Source organism: Laccaria bicolor, genomic scaffold, assembly GCF_000143565.1.
Source record: "Laccaria bicolor S238N-H82 LACBIscaffold_44 genomic scaffold, whole genome shotgun sequence".
In the NCBI taxonomy this organism is placed as follows: Eukaryota; Fungi; Basidiomycota; class Agaricomycetes; order Agaricales; family Hydnangiaceae; genus Laccaria; species Laccaria bicolor.
Window position 1 is genome coordinate 200,506 of NW_001889915.1, and position 7,726 is coordinate 208,231.

Here is a 7,726-nt window from a genome sequence, read left to right on the forward strand (position 1 = left end):
CTCCCCCCTCCATCACTTCCCCTGTCTTCCTCCTCCCTTAAATATTGAAAGTAGTAAAAATAAATTGTGTAGTTTATTCAATACATTTCAATTTTTTCTGCTCAGCTATGACCATGGAGTAAAGAAACCATGATTCCATAATGTGGACTTAGGAATTATTCCATAAAGTCATTCCATGTGGATTCCATATGGAGTCCATATGGATTCCACCCTAAAAATAGTATAGGACATATGGAATAAAGTATGGAATCCATCCCCCCTTCCATGGAATCCATCCCCCCTTTCTATGGAATCCATCCACCAAAAGTATGGAATCCATCCCCCATTTCCATGGAATCCATCCACCAAAAGTATGGAATCCATCCCCCATTTCCATGGAATCCATCCACCAAAAGTATGGAATCCATCCCCCCTTCCATGGAATCCATCCCCCCTTTCCATGGAATCCATCCCCCCTTTCCATGGAATCCATCCCCCCTTTCCATGGAATCCATCCCCCCTTTCCATGGAATCCATCCCCCCTTTCCATGGAATCCATCCCCCCTTCCATGGATTCCATCTGGAATTTCTGCAGTCCACCCCCCATTCCATGGATTCCACATGGAATAACCTGGGGAGGGTAAAGTATTGAACAGTATTCTCAAAGAAGAGATCTACATGCGCCTTCCTCAAGGTGTTGGTCCTCTCTCTGGGAAAATCGCTTGGCTACTTTGTTCAATCTATGGATTGGAGCAAGCCTCTTGAGTTTGGAACGAACACCTTGACCATGAGCTCGCAAAGCTCAATTTTCGTCGAATCAACGCTGATTACTGCATCTACATTCTTCGAGAAGGGGACTTCATTGTATTCCTTGCTGTCTACATTGATGACATGGGATTGCTCTGCAATGACCTAGACTTCATGCAGAAGATCAAGGATCATATCAGCAAGATCTTCAAAATCAAGGATCTTGGTCCTATCAGCCAACTCCTCAGTGTTGCGATTGATTATGATCATGAAGCTGGCATCCTTCAACTTTCCCAATCACGCTACATCCAACAGTCCCTTGAGCGCTATGGTTTCAATGACAGTCAAACTCATCCCACACCCCTCAGCTCTGGAGCCAAGATTAGCAAATCCAACTGCCCCTCAACTCCCTCCAAAGTCGAATTCATGCAGAACTTTCCTTATCAAAGCCTACTCAGTACCCTCATGTACAGCATGCTAGGAACTCATGGAGACATTGCTTTTGCAGTGGGAGCACTCAGCAAAGTTGCTTCCAACTGAAGCTGTTCATGTTCTTCGCTATCTTGCAGGTACTTGCAATTACTGCCTGGTCTTCGATCGCAAGAAGGCTGGTGAGATGACTTCATTCATCTTGGGGTATTCCGACTCTGATTGGGCTGGTGATCTCAATACTCGACGATCCACTGAAGGTTTGTCTTTCTTGCATGTGGTGCAGCTATCTGCTGGAGCAGCAAACTCCAGAACACACCTGCACTCTCATCTACTGAGGCAGAGTATATGGCAGTCACACGTGCTTCCCAGGAAGCGATTTGGCTTCATCAGCTCCTCAAGCAACTTGGATTCAAGCAGGACAAGCCCACTTTGCACATCCAACTTCGCTATCACTTCATTCGATTTGCTGTCAAAGATGGTCAAATTCTTCTTGACTATGTTCCAATGAAGGATATGGTTGCAGATGGATTAACAAAGGGCCTTACCGGAGAGAAACATATGCGGTTCGTTTCCATGCTTGGTTTGAAACCACGAATGAGTGGGAGTGTTAGAAATTGATGTTTAGATTACATTCTTGTTTCAACGTGTCTCAAGTTTTATTTACTTACATGTCACACACGTCACGCTCAGTGGTTGTTCTTTCTGCACAATGCTGAGCTAGTACGTCTTTTGGTTTCTTTTCTTTCTTATCATTACTTACGAGTACCTAGACGTGCTATTTCATTAGGTACTAATTCAGTGGTTGTTCTTTCTGCACAATGCTGAGCTAACGTGCTATTTCATTACATTATGCGGTGGACTCTTCTTCAATCATGGTAACCTTATAGATTGCTGCTTGTGTGTTGCATGGCCTGTGTCCACTCTGGGGGGCAAGATTTATGACAACTTTTTTTTTTTTCTTCTTCCCCTTTCTTTCAACCTCTTATCATTCCTGCCCAACATGGCACCACCTCTACCTACTCTGACACCAACTTAGGATCACAGCTTGTAATTTTCCACTGCACGATCTCTTCGCCTCTATCCTCCCTGGCTTGATTCTTGAGATTCGCACACTGGAAAAGTGGGGGGATGTAAGGGAGTATAGGTGGAATATGGGAGGAGAGGTGCAAGCCTCTATCCCATTACACACTCCCCACATCCAGATCACACACCACAATGGAAGCAAGCTACATCATCTTGATGGGTAGAGGGAGTTGAGTTGGGATCAACAATCTGAGTGGAGAGGCACAAGCCTCTATCACACTATACATGCCTTATACCCAGACCACAAGTATGATGGAAGCACACTACACCATCTTGATGGGGAAAGGCAATGGAGTTGGGATGGATGACCTGGAAGCCATCCACTTGCATGGTTTCCCAGTACTCATGGTCATACATCACTGAAGAGAGAATGGGAGGATCATATGGGTATTTCTGGGTCAAGCTGGGAGCTTACAGTGACCAGCTTTCCAGATAGGAAATTATTTGGGGCCAAATTTTTTCTTTCTTTTATTCATCTTCTTTGCTTTGCTACCTTTTGGTCTCATTTTATCCTGATATTCACCCTGGGGGGCAAGAGGATTTCTATTCTATTATTCTTCCCCACCATTGTTTTCCTTACATGCCCTCTGGACATTGGGGGGCTTTGTGATATAGGATTGGAAGTGAATGCCCAGAGGCCATAGTCAAACAGTGGTATATAGCTAGATTTGGATATCTTACATAATATATTGATCTTTTGTCTTGAACCACCATCTTGTCAGCAGTCTTGCCATCCTCTTGCACTACATGTAGTGCTTTGTATATCTGTACTTCCTACAGTATGCATAATCATGTTGGGCCAGCTGAGTATCTTGTAACTGCTCATTGCTCACTTATGGGTGTTGATCCCAGATCCACCCATTCTTGCCTCCTCCTTCCCTCTTGGCTTCAGCTATGCGAGAAGTTCAGAGTGAACGCTTCACAGTGTGGGATGGTTCGTGACAGCCATTGGATAGTTTCAGTGGACACAGTATAGTTAAAGTCAGAAGAAATACACTCTGTTCAATGACTTTCACAACAAATCCTTCATTATCAAAGTGAATACAGTACTCACAAATTCTATATAAACATCCACCTTTAGCTAGGGAGAGGTAAATCTGATTCCCTCCAATGACACCTGGGCTTTGCATGATGCAGAGGCGATATGAGTGATGGTGTCACAAGAGCTAATAGCCAAAGTCAGGAGATCTGGCACGGTGTGCGCCAGATTCCGACATGTTTCCACTCAAGGTATGGCTATATTCCTATATAAAGAAAAGAGAAAAGAAAAGGGGGGCTGATGAGATCACATAGTGGTTGATGAGAGGAGCAAGGGGAAAGGTGGAAGGAATACATGCGTGTATGATATTGGTAGGGGAAAAATTATGTCTGTGTTGTAGGTGGTGGTGAGGGCAATAAAAAAGTCTGTACAATAAAGAGGAAAAAATTCATGAGTAAGTAAAGTCTGTATGGTAGGAGAAAAAAGGGAACTGTTCGTGTTACGAATCCAAAGCGTGGATGTAAGAAGATGCAGCGCATGCGGTTTGGCCAAAAAGTAATGCCTGGGTGCGCAGCCAAAGTCAGGAGATCTGGTGCGGCGTGCACCAGATTCCGACATGTTTCCACTCAAGGTATGTCTACATACATCAGTTGTACTACTAGTAATATGTAGTATATGAAAAGGAAGTGGGTGGGAGGGTGACGAGAAAGATGTATGTTGCTGGATAGTGGAGTAAAATATCAAGACTAGAGCCTAGATAGAGAATGAGAAATCATACCTGGTTGAGGAGTGAGATGTCAGGACAAGAGCCTGGTGGAAAGGGGCATCTCAATCTCACTCCTCAACTGTGAGGGGCTGACCTAAAAATATGTTAGGTCCTCGAAGTGTGTATCCAGGTGTGGATCACGTGGGTTGAGAGCAGCGGCTCTTAGTGTCAGCGGACACACGACTGCGGTTGTATGTGTGCAACTTAGCCTTGGTTGGTTTTCATTGGACTTGAGTAAACACCTTGTTTAAACTCGACAAATTTGGGCAAGCAGAGCAAGATTTCCCAACAAAATTCTATGTTTCATAACCCTCCTAAAAATTAGAAAAGATGGAACAAGACTTTCAGGTGTGTTCTTCCACTCAAAATCTGACATTGCCTGTCCTAATATTCTTTTGTTTGCTGGTAGGCTATAGCTGGCATGTATTTGCTTACAAGTTGCTGGAGTGATATGTTTTTGACATCTGAAGACAGATATATACCTTTCTCCACAACTTTTAGCCAACTTCTGATAAGATAGCAAGTCCAATGTTGTAAATTAAACATGTTGCTATGTATTACCAATGTCAGTGTAGTGTTCCTTTCCTCTGCTGGCTCAATTTCAGTTGTTTTTCCGATGTTTTCATGTGTTTGTAAAGTTTGCATCTATTTGTCTACAGCTTCGAACTTGTCATCCAAGTTCACAATGTGGCATCCATCCACTTGTGAGGTCACCATAAACACAAAAAATGAAAAAACTGGGCTATCTTTTACTTTTATAGTTCTAACATGTTTATGTTTTGGTAAATATACAAGCAGAAAGGATGAATAACTGTGGCTTTTGAGGCTCTGGACACATGGAGCAGCTGTTTGTATCTGTGTGGCAATGCCTTTGGCAACGTCATCCAGCTGGAACCTGAGCCATCCATCTGAAAAACTGGTGAATTGAAGTACAAAATACATGCTATATGACACAAACCAGTTGCAACTGAGGAAATATGAACTCAATAGCATCAATAATTTGAATGACACCCTCCAAAGTGTATTTTCCTCTTGGAAAGTACCCTTATTGACACTTGTTTGTTACCTGGAAGCCCTGAAGAGCAAAAGGTCATCCGGAACATGACTTGTGCATCCATCATCTCCACACCTCTGATTGAGGTGGAAATTTTTTGAAAAAATCCGAAATATATTTCTACATCACTTGGTACTGTCATGTGACCCCTAACCATCAGCACTAACAGGTCAACAAGCTATAGCACCACAACGATCCATGTTATGCATTTGAAATTTTGAACAGAGTTTGACAATGTACATGTGGCTGTGTGTGGAGATTTATTGGACAGAACATTGAGCATGAGCTGAGATATAAGGGAGATAAGATGGTCACATTGTTATTTTGCCAAGTTTGCCCATCAAAGCAAGTCTATCTAATTGACGACCATTTCTCTCCACAGTGCTAGCCTCTATTGACATAAATATTTTTGAGAGTTTACAGTGGAGGTATTAGTAACTCACACACAAAATTTTGAATCAGATAAGGAGAATATGAGGTGTCTAAGAATATTTTACAGTTGGCTTATGGGTGCTGACCAATTCAGGGCAAACGGGTCAAGCCATTTTAACACTACCCAAAAGAATCCCTCCAGAATAAAACTTACAGATACAATATGTATATGTTTCCTCCTACTCACTTGCAAAGTTTTATGTGCTCCCAATGAGAGGGAGGCGTGCAATCTGCAATTTAAGCTAAAGTGACCTGGTAATGGTCACATGACAGTAGCTCTGAGTAGCTGTAACACAAGTTTTGAAGGAGAAAAATGAGATTTATCACAATTGGAGCATTCTGGTGAAATGCAGCTTTTTCAGAGGGATTTTGACATGGAAAAAACATATGTGGACACTCTTCTGGCAAGAAAAACATACACAGAATACAGGAAAACATACAAGTCATCAATACTGGTCCAGGATGTACCGTTTCTGATAATTTTAAATCATAAAACATAACTATATTTAGATTTGTAATAAATCACAAACATTCTGGATCCCAAGAAAAAACATATGTGGATGCTTTTAAGCAAATAAAACATACATATAATGCAGGAAAACATACCAGGCATCAATGCTGATCCTGGATATACAATTTCTGAGATTTTTCAATCATAAAACATATCTGAACTATATTTAGATTTATGATACATCACAAACATCAAGAAAAAACATCTGGATGCTCTTCTTTGGGAGAACAAAACATACAGGAAAACATACTAGCCATCAATACTGATCCAGAATGTACCATTTCTGAGATTTTTTAATCAAAAAACACATCTAAGTTATATTTAGATTTGTAATAAATCACAAACATTCAGAAAGAAACTGAGGCTAAAAATAGATGCTGTAAAACCATATTCTTTTAGAAAACCTATTCTAGGGGTATATTTTATTATAGGTGGAATTTACAGAAACATTTTTGGAATCAAAACAGATGCTGGACATTTTTGCTTTTTGGCAAGCAGACATATCCATGCTCTACACAATAGAAAAAAGTGGACAGGTCCAGCACAATTTGGTCAATTCTTACAGCGAGGGCTGAAGGCCTACTCGTTTGAAATCCCTATCCATTCCACCCCTTCTTCTGATCTATAACCATAACCCTATCACGAACTTTAGATAATACTACTGTACAGTCAATTTAAAACTCTGAAATCTCTTCATTCAAAACTTTCATGCAACTCAACTTCCAAACCAACCCTCCATTGACTAACTTGCTGGCCTCACATGTCCCACCGCTGTGAACATGTGCGGCACATACTAAAATGATGGGTCATGCCCACCACATACCCAGAGCAGAAAACGATGATACCAGACGCTATGTTCCAAGTAGAGTGCCCAGCTTTGCAGACTATGACCAAATCCCAATCTTACCACCTCCTCCTACCTACACACTGCCTGCCTCTATTCATCACAGGATGGTGCGAATGGGAAAAAGACTATGGGAAGTAACATCCCCTAACTCTTGTCGCAACGCCTTTTGCCCAGGACTCAGGCCAAGCAATCTAAACCTCTGTGTCGACTTCTTTGAAGAAGCTAATCGTTGTTATGATGGTCATATGGGACCCTTAAACCCCACCAGGAATGCACAGCTCTGCATTCCGGGCAAGGAATGGAGAGTGCTGATCATGACACCCACTGTGGGATTTCTGCGTGATAGTCCAGAATTCAAATTTGCTGGAGGGGTGATGGGAGACCCGCCATTGATACAGGAAGCGTACTCCATGAATATGTTAATAAATTAATAAAAGTCAATCACAATACTGAGAAATGTATAGAAGCCCTGCACCAGTCATACCTGGACCTCTACTTCTTCGACAATGAACAGAGAGCACTATGGCATACTAGCATTCAGCTCACCTTCCCCACTTCTGATCAGGTGGATGCCCTCCAATTGATCAAGCGTTTCTCAGCTGCTGTAAATGGCATCGCTGAAGTCCAATGAGGCATTAAGGATAAACATGCTTTCATCAACTATGTATCACGTTTGCATGGATCTCGATTCTGGATGCCGGATCCAGCACTAGTGGCTAGCACTTTTTGTAAGGGGCCAATACTACGGCATTCCCTCCACATTATATTTCCCATTTAACGACGTACACATTCTGCTCAAGTCCAATTCCTCACCTACAGCTTCAGAGTCACGCAGTCACGTCTTAGTCATTTTTAGTCACATTTTGTATATCTACTTTGTAAATAGAAAACAATAT